At 35.3% G+C, this 21,006-nt stretch overlaps 1 long non-coding RNA gene across 1 annotated transcript; it reads right to left on the bottom strand.

Annotated features, from left to right (window-relative positions):
- Positions 1-7,347: 7,347 nt before the first annotated feature.
- On the bottom strand, positions 7,348-9,002 carry LOC127102953 (uncharacterized). The gene is made up of 2 exons (XR_007794732.1): positions 8,585-9,002; positions 7,348-8,442 (listed from the first exon to the last, which is right to left on the bottom strand). It is a non-coding gene; the product is annotated as an uncharacterized LOC127102953 (long non-coding RNA).
- Between the last annotated feature and the right edge of the window lie 12,004 nt (positions 9,003-21,006).

The raw sequence follows: 21,006 nt of genomic DNA, 5'->3' as shown, positions 1-21,006 counted from the left end.
AAGAGGAGGTTCCTATCACACAAAAGCACACATCAAAAAACTCACAGCATAATAAAGGGAATGGACAAAGAATAAGTTTGAGGAGAAGTTCTTTGAGGTCAACTTTGAATTTTAGCATTCTAAAGGCATGAGGCCTAGTTGCTCTTCAACACATTTTGCATTCTAAAGGCATGAGGCCTAGTTTCTCTTGAACTCCTTTAAGCATGTGTGAATCCTAATTCTAAGTCCTTTCTCCTTTTTCATTTTGGTTCACATCAAAACAACACAAAACAACACAAAATAGCAATATATTTATATACAATAATGGGCTTAAATGAGCAAAAGAAAAATGACATAAACATAAAATATGTGCTCAAGTGAACAAAATGAAAATCAAGATGAATAATGAGCAAGAAATAAATGACATTAAAAGTAAATGACAAGAATTTAAAAGCTCAAATTAAACTTAGCAGTTAGTAGGGTTATGTTAGCTTGTCATAAGACAATGTAGCGCTATGTTAAGCAATCGTAAGTGGAGTAATATAGTAGTCACACCTATCTGAGGCCGGTCAATAAGAATATGGGCAAAGAACAGAAGTTAGAGATCATGACTAGTAAGCCAAGTTCCATAAACTTGCCATGCCAAACAAAAGGGGAAGGACCTTGTATTGACTTGTGGTTATTTGCTTGACCAAGAAGTAACTTATCTTTGACACAAAATAACTCACTTGATCATGGATCAAGTTAAGCTTGGTTTGGATCAAAGAAGATTAAACTCCTATTTGTCAAGACCAACCTCAAGACTTTAACTCATTGGCCATTGAGGGAAAGAAAGGGATGAAGATGAAAGGGAGAGGGGTAAAAAGACAGCAACCGATCCCAATTGATCAAGGGATAACTCATCCTTGATCAAATTCATTCATCTTTCTAGGTGATAATCCTTAAGGATTTTCAAACCACAAGATCCAATGAATTTGATCAAAGTTGAATCAATTCAACCTTGATCAACACCAAACAGAAGAAGAATCAATATGACAAGTCAAGAAGTCAATAATATTTTTTTGGTATTTTTTGAATTAAAAGAAAATACAAATAAAAAATAAACAAACAAAGTTGAACCTCAAATTCAATTCAAAACAACTTCAATAAGTCCAATTAAATTTTCATAGGTTCAACATAGTCAAACAAACTTTGACTAATTTTCTCACAAATTTTTGAAGTCAGAAAGTAATTAAAATCAATTAAAAACAACCAAAAATAGCATAATATGAATTAAAACCTCAAATAATCTCAAAACAAACAAGAAATTGTTGAGACTATTTTTCATTGACTTATCATGATCCATAGATGCTATAAAAATATTTTTGTATTTTTTAAAAGTCAGAAAGTATTTTAAAATGAATTAAAATCATTAAAAACCAAGTAATTCATAAAAAATATCAAATGAAGTCACGAAAATAATTAAAAATCATAATATGAAACTAGATTTTTTAAGAAGAATTTTAGAGTTGGTCTCATATTTTTCTCACCTCAAATGAATTTTTAATGAATTATTGAAAATGAAATGAATTAAAAAAAATAAAGAAAAATGAAATAAAACCAAAAATGCTGAACCACCGGATCCAATTCATTAATTGACGTGGCACACTGCACGACTTGGATCTGATGATGCACGGTAGGCTCAAGTCAACAGCGCAACATAATGGATTAAAGCAAGTAATTAAAACGGACTCATGAGATTAGATCATGAAAGGGAGATCCAAGGGCCAGGGGTCAAAACACGTGGTGGTGGTGGTGGAAACCACCATCTTCTCTGATCAACCACACAAACTCCGGCCAGATTTGCAGGAAAATGAAACTTATCAAAAATGAAAAACAAAGGCATGGAAATGAAGCTCGTGTGATGTAGATCATCATTGTACCATTGGATTGAAGGAGAAAATCATGGTGTCCACACATATTGTTCATGAAATGGAAAATTGAATGCACCAAATACTTGCCTCAAGTATGAGGACTTCAGAGAACCACAGAAACACAAGAAAACTACATTGAATTATGAGTTTCAGATCCAAACAGTTTGAGTTTATACCTTCAAGTTGGTGAGTTTCTGGCCACGAATTCTTCAAACTTTTTGCTCCTTTTTTATCCCTGGATGTATGAAAGATGATTGGCGAAGCTTTGAAACTCAACTAATGTTGCTGAATTTCAAGCTCGAAAAATTTGAAAAATGGTTAATGATTCCTTTGGTGAGGGTTATGGTTTCAGTTCTACAACATATGGGATCTCCAAAAGGTTTTTAAATGAAGGAGAAGAAGCCTCTATTTATAGTTGAATGCATCTGATCATCACACTTTACTCATGTGCATGGGATTTGAATGTTTGAGTGCATGGGCCTTTGTGGACGTGTGAGAGGCCCATGAATGACTTAAGAGACCTGTTAAGTTCAAATGGAAGGCATGTGGTCATGCACATGGAATGGAAACATCTTGCATTTCAAGTTATAATATAAAATATAAAAAATGCACATAAATGAAAAGAAACTTGAATCTAACAAATGGTAAATCTAAATGACCATTGTGAGTAATGGTTGGAAAGCTTTTGAAATAAGGAACAAAAGTCATGTTGAGAAAAAAATCATTTGGAATGTGAAAATTTGGAATGTTGGAAAGCTTTCAATATAGTTAATTTAGGCTCAAATTTTGCATCATTTGGATTTTCAATGACAAAGTTATGGGCATTTGAAGTTGGGTACTTTTTCAAATTCAATGAATTAGGTCCAAGATGACCTATAATGTTTTGCAATATCACATGTATTTACTTTAGTATTATGAAGTTTTGTCCAACATAACATTTTAAGTAGACATCTCAAGCTTTCCAATGCTTTTGGTCTCACCTCAAAATCATAAAAATTAAGCAAGTTATGCCCTTGGCAATTTGACCCAAAATTAGGGTTTTAGTGAAAATGACCTATAATGTTTTGAAATGAATGATGACATTACAAGCTTCAAATGGATTTTTTTATGAACATGAAAGTTGTTCATATAGTTCTTAGGAACATGTTTTCTTTTTGGGTCATCTTCATTTGACAAATATATCAAAAATTATAGCTCATTTAATCCTCAACTTAGTCAGATGACTTGACTGGTCAACTTTTCAAAGTCAAACATCCAATGTTGATGAATAAATGATTGAGGGTCCTCAAATAGGCTCATATATGCATAAAATGATAAATGAAAGAGCTTCCCTTGATTAAATTTGATCAGAGGTTGAGATTGCTTCATGGGCAAGGCATAGTCAAAACATAGTGAAATTAGGGTTTCCTTGAGAAACAATCTTCAAGCCCTCTGGGTTATCTTGATCAAATTGGCAAATTTAGATACTTGAGAAACATATATGATTATTAGGACTTTGTGGACAATTGTCATGCTTTTTCCCATCTTCATCTAGCCATTGTATTGGGCTTAGGAGCCTCCTAGGAGCATTGTGGAGCACATGATCACTTGAGCTTCAAAACAAAGAGTTAGTGACATATTTTTGTGCTTTTGGTTAGTAATCAAATAAGAAAAAAAATAACATACAATACAAGCATGCTTGGTGATCTCAAATCACTCAAACAAGTCCTAACCCTAGGGTTAAGGAGCCAAACATGCTATGATCCATGAGGCAATGCACTTGTGCAATAACATGATGCCATGAGGGATCTTAGGGTCAAAATTAGGGTCTTAAAATATGGAGATTTTAAACTTCACATCTCCTGACAGAATGACCTCAAATAGGGGCAGTTGTAAGACCCCAATTTTTACCCCTAAGATCCCTCATGCCATCTCATAGCTTTGCATTGGAATTGGGATCGCACCTTGGTATTCTCCTCACCTATCATTCATTGGGTTTTCATTGGGAGATATCACCAAGCATATATGATTGCATCATACTTTATTTTATTTGTTTGCTAACCAAAATACAAATATATGACTAGTATAGCTTTGTTCTTTTGTAAGTAGTGTGTCTGTCCATCTGTACCCCACCAAGCCAAAAACTAGGGTTTGAGACCATGAATGTAAGAGATCAAGCAAGAAAAGTTCCATATTGGTTATAAACATCATATATGGATCCCCATGTTCTTTATTTGTCATTTTGATCAAGAGTTCATCAAGAGTTTAAAGCTTGTTTGTCAAGGAATCCCTAATTCATCTAGATATCTTGTATGCCTTTTGAAGCAAGTTTCTTCAACAGTTGATTAAATATATCAAGGTATACTTAATTTTACATCATCATAAGTATATATGATCCTCCATGAGCCCCTAAGAGCAAAGTAACTTCAAGTGTGCAATTTGATTCAAGGAAGTTGACCAAAAAAGTCAACTGGTCAAATCTAGGTTTCCTAGACCCTATCTCCAACAATTTTTGTCATATGAAAATGATTCCAAGATCAAAGTTATTCTTGATGACATTCCAAACACCTTTCATGTTGGCGTCAAGAGCTAACTTTGCTTGGAAAGGCATTTTTTATGGTGAAAGATTATATGTCATTTTGTTTGTGCCCTAGATAGAAGGTCGACTTCCAAGAGCCATAACTTCCTCATTTTTATGTTATGAAGATGATCCAAGTTTCATGATTAATTTTGACATGTCTTATTAAACTTTGATTCTTTTATAAATATCAAATTGTACTTGCAAAGTTATGTACCATGAGGAAACATTATAGGTCCATTTTGGTCCTCATCATTGAACAAGAAAATTTCCTTAACTTCTAAAATCCATAAATCCATCATCCAAAATCCAAATGGTGCCAAATTTATGGTAAAATTGAATGTAATTGAAATTTATACAACCTTGTAGAAGGAGCCAGGTTCATTTGAAACTCACATTAAAAGTTATTCAAGGTGGAAAGAGAGGTCATTTGGCTTATAACTTAGAAAAATTTCTAAGTATGTTTGATACCTTCACCTTCAAGGCCAGTTTTCTCCATTTTCCAAGATTCAAATTGGAAAATTCATAATATCAAAGTATTTACTTAAGATGAGAGCTTCCCAAAAAGTCCAAGATCACATCATTTGGATGAGAAATGAGGGACTTGTGCATGAGGTCCTTCCATGGCTTGTTTTGGCATGTTTTGAGCTCCAAACAATGCACAACTTTGCATGGCCTTGTGTGATTATTTCAGCAACCTCTTTGCACGATTTAGAGTGGATTCTAATCATTAATTGGGCCTGTATCATCACCCATGCACCAAGAATTGCTCATTTTTCATTCAAAATTGGAAAGATGCACATATCAATTGCTTCTATAAATCAAAATCATTTGCTCAGAAATAGAAGGAGGAGACTGCCCAAGCTCTACTAGCCATTTCCATAACCTCACAGCATAGAATTCTTTGAGTATTTCTGGAGAAATCGAGTTTTTGTTCAACTCGAGTTAATGAACAAAAACTCCAAAGATTCATTCCCTTTTCCATTTCATTGAGTTTCTGCATGAAAGAGGAAGAGAAAGCTCAAAGAATTACGTCAAGAACAAAGCTCAAAAGCAGCTCAGAGAAGGTAAATTTCACAAAATTGCATCTCTTCGATTCTCTCTTCATACTCTAGATCTAAGCTGAATTTTGTTATGGCTGAAGTCCTACCAATGTAGGTAACATGACTGAGTTGTTTTGGGCTTGATTCTAAGCAACTTAGGTTGAACACCTCTGGTTTGATCTTCAATTTTCTAATTATAGAGTGAGAGATGGAGCAAACAGATGTCATATTCGTGATCCTTACAATTTTTCCTTTCAAATGATGTTAGATCCATCAACTTCTGGGTAAGTTTGTTCTTGACAGTCCAGTGACCCTCAACGAAGAAGACCATTGGAGCTAGGGCTCTGGTGGTGGTGTGGCAATGCCATCACCCTTGGATCTCTCTTCCCTCTTTTAATCTGAGCCTTTGGTTGATTTACCATGTGTGTGGTGCGCTGACTGAGGGAACACGTGGAACACACATTTTGGATCATCAGATATGCCACCTCAATTAATGATGGGTGATCTAATGGCTCCTGATTTTCCATTTTTATTTTATTTTTCCTAAATTCATTTTTAAATAGCCATTTCTTTTAAAATTCACCATAAAATCATTTTTGATCCAAAAATTATGGGACCAACACCAAAAATTCACAAATATTTTCGTCTTCCCATTTATGATTCAAAATTAATTTTTGGATTAAGTTTGATATTTTTGGTGAATTTTGTAATTTTTAACTTGTTTTAATTTATTTTTAATTACTTATGACTTTTGAAAAATACCAAAAAAATTAGTCAATGGTCCTTTGACCTTGCTTGACCTATGATAAATCCCTTGGCCATTACTTTGGTCTTTTGATGGGGTTTTAGGTTTTTTATCTTTGAAAACTTATTTTTCTTAATTCTTAAAAATGTTTTAAAAATAGTTTAACTGATTTAATGCTTTGGTGAGCTTTTGGATTGACTTTATGTTGACCTTACTTCTGTTTGGCCTTGGTCTTGGTTGAATTGGACCTTGACTTGGTCAATACCATTGGATTTAGGAGGTTGATCAAGTTTAAAACTTGATCCCTCAAATGAATGAATGGTATTGATCAAGTGAGGTTCATCCCTTGACCAATTTGGAATCCCCTTCATTTCATCTCTCCACTTTCATCTCATTTCTTCCCCAATCATCTCTTGGTCAATGACTTCTCATTGATCATTAGGTAGTTGATTCATAAATGACCTTGTGTCAGATGTGTCATACCCCAAAATTCGCCATACCTTTCACATAATCCTATAGGTCACTAACCCCAAACATTTTTATATCATCCTCATCCATTCATTTCATTTGAATAAGCATGATTCAATCCGATTTATAAGTCGCTTCAGTTGGATTCACCAATCCATTGCATATACAGTCATCACTTTGTTATCGTGTCATAATAATTTTTCTGATTAATTCTAACTTCGTATTGATTTCAACTTCAAATTAACTTTTGAAGTTCAAGTTGATTTTGAGGTTAGATTTGATCTTTGAAAATAAATTTGGTTTTAGAAATCATTTCGCTCTTTTTCGAATTAATTTTAGAAGTTCAAGTTGAGTTGGACGATTCAAATTGATTCTTGAAAAATCGAATTGATTTCGGAAATTTAATCATTTCATTGTTGTTGAGCCCATTCCACATTTTTGTTGGGCCCATTTAAAATCCAATCCATCCGAATCCACTTAGCAAAAACCATTAAACATTTACCAAATTCAATTCCAACAAAATCCACTTCTAATTCATAACCAAATTACCAAAATCCATTTATCATTATCCACATCAAACCAAGTATCCATTATGATCCATTCAATAACCAATTATCCAATTCCCATATTTCAAACATCCAAAATCCATGATCCAAATCCATAAACCAATAACTCATTTTCATAACAATATCCAATTTAACTACAATCCATAAATCCATACCCAATTCCATACTACAATTACCATTTAGAATTTCATACATTAACCCAATTTCATTCATTTAAAATTCACCCATTCATTGTCTATTTTCCGATATATTTCCATTCAACTTCAAGGCTATAAATTCACAACAACAAAAATCATGACAGAACTCTAGCTCCAAGCCTCCCAAACATCCTACCTAGAAGCTCGTGTTCATTCCAATGACAATCCATAACAGAAAACGATCCAAGGCATTCGTTTCCATGATTATCTCAGGGGAAATTTTAACTACCAAACAAATTAACAAGTGGATTTTAACTAAGCACTTCACTAAGTAAAAAAATACATACATCAAGCAACCAGCATAGCAACTCCAAACGCAAAACCTGCAACGCACCCGCCGACAATTCAAATAGCATAACAAAGCCGCTGCAAAGCCAACTGACGGCAGCACAACAACAAATTAAACGCCAGCTACAAGCATTAGCATCACCAAATTCCAACCGAAGCCAATCCCATAACCAACTTCACAACTTTCGTAACCACCTACTAACAAATGCTAACAGCTTGTAACCACTTGTAATAAACTCATAAATAACAGAATAACAGACTGAGAAAAAAACTAACAGAAATCTGCAAAACCGAGAGCATATAAGAACAACTCCATCCTCCATAACCTCTTCTTCGACCACCCTCATCTCCAAACCAACCCTCCACACTTCTTCCTCTCACTCTGGGATCAACCCGAAAAACTGAGATTTCAACCCATTAGAACCTCCATAACAGAATCACTACAACCGTTTTCTATCAACTTCCAATAACCTGCTTCCCAAAAATAAAACCCTCCACACTTCTTCCTCACTCTGCAACAAACCTGGAAAAACTAACTACAAAAACCGTCCCTAACTACATATCACAAAACCTCACAACGATATATCACAGAACCGACAACCTGAACCGGGGGGATCTCTAATCGTTTCCAGGCTCCACAACCGAAGCCATATTCAAATCTCCATCAACCGAATCAATTGCAGACTCTGAGCGGAACTCCACCAAGACCATGAAGGAGAAATACAACAGAATTGGGGGAGGGAGGTCTTCTAATAGAGAACGCAAGAGTAATGCGCGAAAAGAGAGAATAACGAAGCATACATAAAGAGAAGGATCAAAAAGAATTACCCGGAGTTGTCGCATCGATTGTCGTCTGGTAAGTCTTCTCTCTTCGTATTCGTCCATCTGTGAACAAAGTTTTACATTTTCGAGAATTGTATTTGAGGTGTGCATCATGGCATTGCGCCGGAATCATGTTCATGGTCACGGCATTGAGTCGTAAGCTTCAGTGATTTCTTGAACATGATTTGGAATTGCGCCGATTGCGGCGTTGTTGATTTAAGCTTCTTGATTGGTTCATGATTTTTGGAGGTTGCCAGAGAGGGAGGTTCTTCGGCGCCGACAGTGAGAATTTTCGTTTCCCTTTGATGCTCCTCCGCTGCTTTTGTGTTGTGGTGCGTTTTTGAATACACGAGTTTCCATCTGGTGCACCATTCGCTTCAATGGAGTTCGAACATGAATGATGGATTCATAATCTATTTCTTAATTTTCCTTAATGCATGATTAATCCCTATTAATTTGTTTTAATCCCAATATTTGTTGTATTAATATTGCTGATTAGGATTGTTAATCCAGGTTAGAATTAGGTATTCTCTTAATCTTAGATATTAGGATTTAATTCATTTCTTTGTGTTGATTAATTAGATTTAATTAGAGTTACTTAGGTTTAATTAGGTGTAATCAATTTTTTAAAATAAGAATTAATTTCTTGATTTTTTTAGGAATTAATAATTCTTGGTTGATTAACCATGTCATGATTAGGTTTTAGTCATTAGATTTCGGTTATTTCATTTTGTGGATTTTGTGTGGATTAATATGGTTAATGTTGATTTTACCATGATTAGACCTTAGGTTGATTTCCACTCAAATTGATTTGTATGATCATGTAGATTAGAATTCAATTTTTGATTTTAGATTGTTAGATTTCTCACTGGATTAATTGTGATCCTAATTCGTGTTTAGATAGATTTAGACTTTTAGAATTAATAGTCATTTTAATTGTCCATTTAATCGATTCGTTGGTTTACGATCATATTGTAAATTGAAAATCCCATTTCAATTTAGGTGATGAATATTTTGTATGTCTAATTTCATTTGTCATGATCATAGGATAGATTTTTGATTATTTTTTTCATTGATTAATCCATTACCTTTCGAATCGATCCTAACCATTGTATGTACTTACATATTTTTGCATCATTCTCATTCATTTGACTTAATCTCATGCTAACTCGTTTGTTGTCTTATGTCCACATGTGACTTGGAGATTCAAGTTCGTTCCTAGCTAGCCATGCTCCTAACCATTTTATTTTCATTCAATAGCTTTGTATTGTTTGAAGTGCCATGTCACTTGTATGCCTTAGGCATGGTACATAGTTAATAGTTTGTAGCTTGCATTCTTTCCATTCCCATGTATGTTGTATTGTATGGATCCATCCCCCATTATGGGTCAAATGTTCTCCGCCCCATAGTCATGTAATAGCTTAGATTTATTGCTTTCTAGTTAGTTCATCATGCATGTTAATAATAAAGATAAAATACAAAACGATAAACAAGGCATTTCAAAAGAAACAAAAGGTACTTGATTCAACGTCAAGTTGTTTTCCGAATAAAACTCACACCATTGCAACGTGAATACGTGATTCAACGGAAAGTGTTCCCCATCTATTCTATGATCCATTCTATCATTTGTTCTCCATTCTCTGCTCAACCTCATTCTATCTCTCACCTCCATTCTTCACACACTCTTTTCATAATAAATTCAAACACTTAATCCAACGTCAATTTCCTTTTTCAAAATCATCTTCATAACAAATTGGAATTTGAAATGGGTGTACGTGTTTGTACACAACATTCAACTACTTGGGTCGTCGGTTGTACCTAGCCTGAGGACCCGACACTTGACTTTCCCCCTTAAAACATCTAATGCTTCAAACAAGTTAGATATAGGTTCTAGGAGGGAGAAAAAGAGTAGTTAGGACTTTATGGTCCTCTCGATTCCCAAGTACTCTGATTATTGACCATACTTAATCAAATGTCAGATACTTGTCGCCCTCTAAGTTCCAATGGTTAGACTTGCCAAACTCTTTTCACAATTCAAATCTCTTTTTTGGATGAAAAAGAGTGGTTAGGACAACATTGTCCTCTCAACTCCCGAGTTATTGGACCATTGACTGTATCTAGCCAAGGTTCTGATACTTGTCTCCGTATATAAAATTAACCCCAACAAATCAAATCATCTTTTGCCTTAGGGCTTTCCCTTCAAAACCTTTCGAAAAAGACGTGTTGCTTCCGTTCTACCATGAACGAAGCTTAAGCCTCCATGTGCGAGCAAGTAATGTTTAATTGTTAGAGTGCGAACCGAGTGTATCCACTTTAGCGCAAACAACCAAATACTTTCCGCTCCCATGACAGAGTATACAAGCAAGTGAACAGTAGCGCGCGAACGTCAATACTATTAAGTAAAAACAACCAAATAAATGTTCCAGTTTTAGTCGAACTACGAAGCTCTGACTTCCCTATTACACGTATGGGGATACGTAGGCACGAGGGCCTAAATCCTTGGCGAGCACACTAAATTAAAACTTATTGTCTCCCCCATCTTATCCTCTCATCTCATTCTTGATAGTAAGCAACTTACAGATAAACAAACATCCATACACATTTGATACGAGCAAGTGGTTCCCGTGGAGTACCATGGATGTGAGGGGTGCTAATACCTTCCCCTTGCATAACTGACTTCCGAATCCGCTCTTGGTTGCGAGACCATTTCTCTCATTTGGGGTTTTATCGTTATTTTCCCTTTCTTTTAGATTAAATAAAATCAGGTGCCGACTCTGTATTTTTCGCGGCGCTTCAAGATGAATCAACATAGGCTTGATTGAGATAGGCCCATCCTTTCTTGTTTTTGTGTGTGGTATGCTTTAGGAGCTTGGTCTTAGATACCTTGTCTCTAACATGCATTAACACCAACATTTTTATTGACCGAACTCATATAGGTATGGCTTCTACATAAGCCTACTTACGATTGCTTAACATAGCGCTAAATTTTCCTCAAGGCACAAATTAACATACTAACTTGACAACTAACATTTAATTTTCTTGTTATTTACTTTAATGAAATTTAAATTCTTGCACTTTATCATTCCTTGTCATTTACATTCATGCAAATTGTTTATGCTTCAGTTATTTTCTCTTTGCCCACGTGGGCCTATGTTTATGCTTCAGTTATTTTCATTTTTGCTCACTTGAGCCATTATATTTTGTGCTTGTGATATATTTGTGCTTGTGATCATATTTTCTTTATGGTCTTAGGACCTTAAAACACTTAATAAAAAAACACTAAAAAACACATTGGTGGACTATTGGATCTTTGTCTGTGACTTGATTTGGACCTATGGACGTAAAGTAGGCAACATTCCTGAGCTATGGAAGAAAAACTGGCCCAATTCCACTCATCTGACACAAGCTTGAGAGACTCCCTTGGGTTTATCTGATACACTCTTTCTCTTTGTCTAAATTGTTATTTTGATCTTATTGTTATTATTTGATGTTTTCTCTTTGAGTATGTTTCAAGGGATTTTTCATCAGATGCACATAAAGGACATTGAAGATTGCTTGCTTTGGAGTGCTAGCTTGGATGATTGGTTATATTTATTTGATACCATTGGGTTTCTTATTAATTGCTTGTATGATTATGACTTTGTCGTTTGCTTGACAATCAAAAGGAAATGGTTTTCTATATGACACTATTGTCTTGTGGATGCTTCCCATGGGTTAGATCTTTTCAACTCAGAACTCTTAATCTTGTCTAAGATAGTCTCTTCATCTCCACCTCATTCTTCTTTAATTTCAAAATCTCCTTCTCATTTTCAAGACTTCTTTGCTTGTTGTTTTTCAACTTAGACTTGTTTAATGCGTAGAAACCTTGGTCTTATACCATTGATTTTCAAACTATTTTCTTAATCAAACTTGTAAGAAAACTTAATCATATTGACTTTATTTTAAATTTAAAAAAAAGGACTAATAACCTCATCTAATAATTTTGGACACTTGGTGCCTTTTTCCTTTCAAGCTTTTCAAAAAGAAATCGTTTAGGTTTGAGTTATCCTTGGTTGAGATGTAATTCTCCCATTCCATGATATGTTCAGTGCAAGACTTTTCATTTACTAGCGGTTAGAGGAATACTTGTTGATTTAATCCGAGTTTGAGCCCTCCCTCTTAAATGTTGTAAAGCCCTCATTATCGGTGGATGTTTGGTGGAGTATTCTCCCATTGATAACAAAATATCTTTAAGCTTTTATAAAAATCAATCCACCCATCTTTGAATTTTTTTTCCATGAACTACGGGGTTTTGGTCCCTCATTTATGTTGGTACGTAGGCATAAGACTAAAAGTCTTAATAAACACGAAATGTAAATAATGAATTATTTTCTCATCCCCTCATTCTATTTTTAAAACAAACATCTTTTCAACCAAAACAAGTACACACAAAAAGGGCTCCCTAGGAGTACCTAAGACACTTTGGGTGTTAATACCTTCCCTTTGTGTAACCAAACCCCTTACCTGTAATCTCTGACATTTTATTAGTTTTGATTTGAAAACTTCTTATCTTTTGGTTTTATTCGTACTTTCTCCCTTTTCCTTTAGAAATAATAAAAGTGCGGTGGCGACTCTGGTTTTATTGACGTTGAGTTAACCAATAGCTTAATGGTCATGAATTTACCGCTACATCAGGGTCTGCATCTTCAGGTGTTGGAATTGACCTCCTCCCATTTCGGATGATTCACCCCCTTTTTGTCGAGGGGTTTCACCCACTTCTCTTTGGGTGCGCTGGAAGGTGGTCTGAAGGTTTTCTGTCGAGGATGTTGAAACTGCCTCCTGTATTCATAATTCCTACAAGATCTTCCTCTATTGTTAGGATCGAACCTAGTTGTTCGACCTCCTCCATGTCCACGTCCGGGGGTTAACCCTTCAAGAGCTTTTTAGTTTCTTCGTGCCTCTTCGTTGAACACGACACTTCAACGTAGGCACAACATTGTTTTAAATTCATTGAGCTTGCAATACTCAAGAAAGTCAATTAATCCCTCTTCAGATTGAGGATAGATCTTTTGATAGTCAGAATCAGTAATGACGGAGATCTACTCTCCCTTATTGACATGCATGTTAGAGTCGTCAACAGCTTCCACCATCCGTATCTCTATAGGCTCAGCATAGTGGGCATCCTCCATCTGCATGGGATCTGAGTCAACTTTCATCGACGACTTTAGCTTCTCGAAAAATTGAAATCTTCCAGCATTTAAAGCTTTCTGGACCAAATCCCTGAAAAGAATACATTGAGAAGTTTTATGACCTAAAAAGTTATAGTACTTACAAAAACTTCTCGTCTTCCTTTGTTCTAGAGGAGGGATTTTTAAACCAGGGGTACTAAAATTTGACCATCTTTGACTAACAAATCAAAAATCTCATCACATTTTGTAATGTCGAAAGTGTAAGTTCCAGTGGCGAACTTCTCATTTTTGTTAGTTTCGACAAGATTTTTCTCGTTCGATAGTTTTAGTAATTTACCCACATAAGGAGGTTCAGGCTTCAATTCAAACATGTTTACCTCACCTTCTTCAGAATAATTATCACCTATGTCGGAGACATGCTTGTTTGCCTCTATGTAAGCGATTTTTTTTCTTTTTTATGGAGTTTACTCGTTCTGGATTTCTCAAATTTTAGGCATTCAACATGGCGAACCCTATTGTAGCAGGGTATTCGTTACCTTTAGATTTATTGACTAAATCCAAAGTAAATCATACAATTTGAGTCGCCACCGCACTTCTATTTATCCAAAGGAAAGGTTAGAAAGCGAATAAAAACCAAGTAAGAATTTTATCAAATCAAAAACTAATAAAAATGTCAGAGATCTAGGTAAGGGGGTTGGTTATGAAATGGGAAGGTTTTAAGCACCCAAAACATCCTTAGTACTCTAAGGGAGCCCTTTTTGCAAATGTGTATTGTAGGTTGGTATTTGTGAAAATATTTGTGCAAACAAGATTGGAGGGATGAGAAGAGAATGTACACATTATTTACAATTTTGTTGTTTGAATGGATGAACCCATTGCCTACGTACCATCACAAAGGTAGGATCAAAACCTCGTAGTTCGGGGTAAAAATCTCAAAAGATTGGTGAATTGATTTGATCAAAAGCCATAAGGTCTTTTGTTATCAAAGGGAGAAAACTCAACCTAAACCAACAATCCACCATGTGAGGAGAGCTTCAACATAATAGTGAGGGATCCACCCTATAATAAGTATGGAAGACTTATAGTACAATCACTAAGGATAAGGTGAGGTTTACATCAACCACTATGATAACTCAAACCTATGGCTAATGTTTATGAAAAGTTTTAACAAAGGTGGCCATTGGAACCACAAAATCAACTTGAAGTGAGTTGTATTTACAAGTTAGACTTATTTATAAAATGAAGTCAAAGTTGAATTAAGATTTATTCACAATGAGTACTAATGAATAGAGTTTGAAAAATCAAAGGCATAAGGCCTAGGTTTCTAGTTTGAAAACAATGTCAATGTTTACACAAAATGAGTTTGGCTTGGGTTAGAGTGGAGAGAAGAAGAGAAGGGCTAGTCCTAAACATGCAAAGTTAAGAGAAGAGATAAAACCCTTGGAGTTCCCTTTCTTGAGATCATAAGTATGATTCAATATGCTCCTTTCCTTTGGACTTAGCAATTAACTCAAACAATCAAACAAATATTCAATCAAGCTCCTATGATCTCCATCTGGCTTGTCTCTCTTAACTTGGCTATCCATGACAATGGTCTTTCTTACTATTTCAAGTTTGGAATCCCTATCACACAAGAACAAACAATCAAAAAGTTCACAATGCAATAAGAGGAATGGACAAAGGGTGAGTTTAGATTAGGGGTCCTTTGAAGTCAACTTTGAGATTTAGCATTCTAAACGCATGAGGCCTAGTTGCTCTTCAACAAGTTTAGCATTCTAAAGGCATGAGGCCTAGTTGCTCTTTAACTCCTTTAAGCATATGTAAGGTCCTAATTCTAAGTCCTTTCTCCTTTTTGCATTGGGTTCACACAAACAAAGACAAAACAAACACAAAGCAACAATATATTTATATACAATAATGAGCTCAAATGAGCAAAAGGAAAATGACATAAACATAAAGTATGTGCTCAAGTGAGCAAAGGGAAAAGCAATATGAATAAATGAGCAAGAAAGTAAATTGCATTAAAGTAAATTGCAAGAAATTAAATGCTTGAATTAAAGTTAGTAGTTAGTAGTTAATGTTAGTGTGTCATAAGATAATTTAGCGCTATGTTAAGCAATCATAAGTGGACTAATGTAGTAGTCACACCTATCTGAGGTCGGTCAATAAAACTATAGGCAAATAAACACAAGTTATAGATCATGACTAGTAAGCCAAGCTCCTACAACTTGTCATGCCAAAAGAAAAGAAGAAAGGCCTTGTATGGATTTTAGGTTTTTTGCTTGACCAAGAAGCAACCTATCTTGGACACAAAGCAAATCACTTGATCTTTGATCAAGTTGAGTTTGATTTGGATCAAAGAAGGTTAAGCCTCTCATATGACTAGACTAACCACAAATCGTTAACTCATTGACCAAAATAAAAAGAAGAAGATGAAGATGAAGATGAAATGAAATGGACAAAAGAAGAATTCAAATGACATAATCAAAACACAATGATCAAATGTGAATGAAATCAACATCAACCAATGGTAAACAGAAGAGAAATGAAGATTAGAAGTCAATAAAGATCAAACATATTTTTTGGTATTTTTGGAATTAAAATAAAGCATAAAATAAAATGAACAAAGTATGGTCAAACTTCAAATAAAATTCAAATCAACTTGGATAAGTCCAATTGAACCATCATAAGTCTAACATGGTCAAACGAGTTTTAACAAATTTTCTCAACATTTTTTGAAAACAGAAACTATTTTTAAACAATTAAAAATCAAGAAACATAACACAAATGAACTAAAATCTTAAATAAATCTCAAATCAATTAAGAAATTGATGAGAATATTTTTCATAGACTTATCATGATTCATATGTATTAAGAAAATATTTTTGGAATTTTTGGATATCAAAAAGTATTTAAAATGAATTAAAAACTATCAAAAATAAAATAATTCACAAAAAATATAAAATGGAACCACAAAAATAATTAAAAATCAGATTATGAAACTAGATTTTTCAAGAAAAATTTTAGTGTTGGTCTCATATTTTTGTGATTCCAAATAAAATAGTTATGAATTTTTGAAATAAAATAGAATAAAAGAAAATAAAACAGAAATTAGAAAAAAGAGAAAAATCAGGAAGCGTTTGATCCATTTCATTAAATGATGTGGACACAATCAAAGGCTCAGAGGCGCGTTTCCATGGTAGGCATCAGTTAAACGCGTGACACAATGGATTTAAAAAAGTAAACACAATGCATGGCTGAGATTATAACGCGCATATGAGATCCAATGGACATAAGGCATCCACGTGGGGACGGTGGTGGAAACCACCGTCTTCTCCGGTGGACTAACTGATTTCGGCCACCAGTTGCAGGTCTTCAAACCTCAACCAAAATGCACGAGCCTTATACCAAAATGAAGCTAGGGTGATGTACATCACCCCTGTAACCTTGGATTTCTCTCAAGATCTCTATGGAATGAGTAAACCGAGCTTGAATTTCCAGGTATGAAAACTGAAATGCTTCAATTCACAAAATCAAAGCCACCACTGGCTTGCCTCTCACACGAGGACTTCATATAACCATTTGAACACAAGCAATTCACATCATATGAGGAGATTTAGATCAAAATAGTTTGAGCATCTACCTTTGAAGAGCAGCTTTGTGCAGCATGATCCACTCAATCTCTTGCTTCCAAATTGATCTTGAGGTGTGATATGAATGCAAGGCTAAGGAATAAGTCTTGAAGATCAGCTGATTTTGTTGAAATTCAAGCTTGAATTGAGAAAAGAAAACTCAGAATTCCTTTAGTGTGGTTGGGATTTGAATTTTGCAGAGCTTCAGGTAGCCTTAAGGTTGAAGTTGAATTAGGCATGGCAATGTATTTATAGCTGAACTGCAAGCAAGTAAGTGTAGAATCCGTGTGCATGAAGCTTTAGGTCCTCCATGCATGGGCCTGTACAAGCGCATGTGAGGCCCAAACTCAAGTGGAAATGTAAGCTGAACTCATTCCAAGTTGAATTGGACGTGCAATTTGAATTGCAATTGCTTGTGCATGAAGATTCCATGTGAATTTCATATTTGGTCACAAATGTTCCCCTCTTCGAAAGTCCCATATAGAAAATCCAAACATAGGCATGTGAGTAATGGTTCGAAAGGTCTTGACATAAGGAACAAAATCTATGTTTGACAAAAATCTATTTGGAGCTTGGAAAATTGTGAAAACGGATCATGAAGTTTGAGGTACAAAACATGTATTTGAAAAATTTGCCAAAAGTGACCAACTTCAAGCCCTTCTGTTTCAATGATGCAAGCCTCAAATGGAAAACCCTCCAACATAAAAAGTTTCAAGATGATCAATTTGGACTTACATTTTGCATCATTTGGATTTTTTATGAGAACGTTATGGGCACTTAAAGTTGGACTTTTTCAACATTCAATGGTTTTGGTCCAAAGTGACCTATAATGTTTTGTATTATCACATGTATTTCTTTTAGGATTATGAAATTTTGTCCAACATAACATTTGAATTAGACATCTTAAAATTTCCAATGCAATTTGTATCACCTCAAAATCATAAAAGATAAGGAGTTAGGTCCTTGGGAAGTTGACCCAAAATTAGGATTTCAGTCAAAATGACCTATAATGTTTTGAAATGAATGATGACCTTCCAAGTTTCAAATGAATTTTTTATGAACATGAAAGTTGTTCACATGGTTCTTAGAACAATGTTTCTCTTGGGGTCATCTTCATTTGACAAGCACATAAAAAGTTAGGCCTCAATGGAACTCAAAATAGTCAGATGACTTGACTGGTCAACTTCTCAAGTCCAAACTTCAAATCTTGATGAATGAATGATTTAGGACACTCACATAAGCTCATATATGCATAAAATAGTGAATGAAATAACTTCCCTTGATTGAATTTGATCATGGGTTGAGGTTGCTTCATGAGCAAGGCACAATCAATGCACAGTAGAATTAGGGTTTCCTTGGGAAACAATCTTCAAGCCCTTTGGTTTATCTTGATCAAATTGCCAAATTGAAATACTTGGGAGACATATATGATTATTGAGAGCTTTGGGAACCATTGTCATGCTTGCTATCATCTTTATCTAGCCATTTCATTGAGCATAAGAGCCTCCTAGGAGCAAGGGATCTCATGATTGCTCGAGCTTCAAAACAAAACAAGTTAGTGACATATTTTTGTGCTTTTGGTTAGTAAAAAAAATAAGAAAATAAATAATATACAATTCAAGCATGCTTGGTGGTCTCAAACCAACTCACACAAGTCCCAACCCTAGGGTAAAGGGGTCAAACATGCTATGATCCTTGAGGCAATGCAATGAGCAATGATATGATGCCATGAGGGATCTTAGGGTCAAAATTAGGGTCTTACAGATGCCCCTATTTAAGGTCATTCTAGCCGAAGATATGAAGGTTAAAATCTTCATCTTGACGAGGTAGAATGAGCTTAAATAATAACAAAGAGACGAATTTTGGTCCCTAAGAGACCTCATGATGCAAATATATGCATGCAAAGGTTAATACTCTATGGGGAAGTATGGCCACAAAGAAAAAGAAATCAGGAGAAACTGAAAATCCATAGGAGTAATACGCTCAGTAGGGAAACAAAGACTCTGGGGAGAAATAAGGGTAAAATGCGTGAGCAGGTCACGACTCAAACTTGTTGGGAGACACGAAGGGATTCCATGAAAATAAATCAATGGAAAGACTCGAGCTGGCAGAAAGATGCATGTATTGGGGAATATGCCAATACAGCAGACTATCCACGAAGGATAATTCGGATAAAAATCCAGACTCAAATTGGGAAATCCACAAAGGACTCAGTCGAGGAAGAAACAATGAGATATTACCGGTTACTGGGTAATAAACTCAAAGAGACATATGATTAAAACACCGGTATAAAGGTGAGAGGACGACACGCTCAGGGAGAAAGAATATCTAAGACCGGTATAAGGGTGAGAGATATCAATCATCCAAAACATCTAAGGAAGACCTAAAAGGCATATCTCAACTCAGGAAAATTTGACTCCACATGGGACAAAAAGTCATAATAGGGAGCAGAAGGAAGGAACACCAGGGATACGGTTACTAGGCACATAATAGGTTACCAACCATGCATGAATTGGGAACATATCCAAGACACTCATCATCCGAAAAGGAGGGCTGAAAAAAGCAAACTCGACTTACAGGATGGACATTCGATTCCACAAGGAAATACGAATCTTACTCATCTGGGGAAGAAAAAGACTTCGACTGAAGAGCGTATGAGATACATTATCTATTACCGTCAGAACGTAGATAACATACTCGCATGGAAGATTATCCACAACCGGTTACTGGGTTAATAAATGATAAATCGACCGAGAAGAAAGGACATCGGGATACCGGTTACTGGGTATAAAATGACGACCAATCAAAAGGAGAAACAATCATTACCAAACAAGGCTAAATGAAAGATGACTCGCGGGGGATAAATTGCTAAGCAAAAGCAATTATCCGAGAGATATATCACCAGTTACTGGGTGGTATACTCAAAACGAAGGAATATCCATACCGAATATTGGATAAGGATAACCAACAAAGAGGGGATTACATCTACCAGTTACTAGGTAGAAAACCACAGAAATAAGGACTTACAACTACCAGTTACTGGGTAGAAGGCCAAAGAAATATCCATTGGGGAAGATGGACAATTACTGGTTACTGTGTAATTGAACAACCGAACCACAGTAAATTGCAGTGGAATAACAAGAAGGGAGTCAATCCAGGAACAAACCAGAAAGACACAATGAAACAAGACTCAACCCAATGAGGATATAACTCGGGGGAGTAATTCCATCCCAATACATATTTAGGAAGGAAACTGAAACAATAATCATCCACGAGGACCTAACTCAGTGGGGAATGACGAAGGAAAGATAGACACTTTATGCCTATAGGACTGACTCTAAATGGAGAGATCAGACACCAACATCTGCTTGGGAAAGAATATTTCACCAATAGCAGGAGATAACAAGCAAAGATAATATGGCAAAGAATGCAACATGAATATCTTAATGATATAATTATGCATGTATATGCATGATTTATGTATGATTAATGCTGACAAACAGACATATCTAACACAAATAGGTCTGAGAATCAATGGACGGACATCTGGTATAACATCTAAAAAAGAGAAAGGCCATGCCCATAGGAGAAATCCAATCTGGTGGGGAGCATCAAATACCAGGAGACA

Source organism: Lathyrus oleraceus, chromosome 7, assembly GCF_024323335.1.
Source record: "Lathyrus oleraceus cultivar Zhongwan6 chromosome 7, CAAS_Psat_ZW6_1.0, whole genome shotgun sequence".
NCBI lineage: Eukaryota > Viridiplantae > Streptophyta > Magnoliopsida > Fabales > Fabaceae > Lathyrus > Lathyrus oleraceus.
The sequence above is the reverse complement of the archived record's forward strand: the minus strand, read 5'-3'. Positions and strand labels throughout refer to the sequence as shown.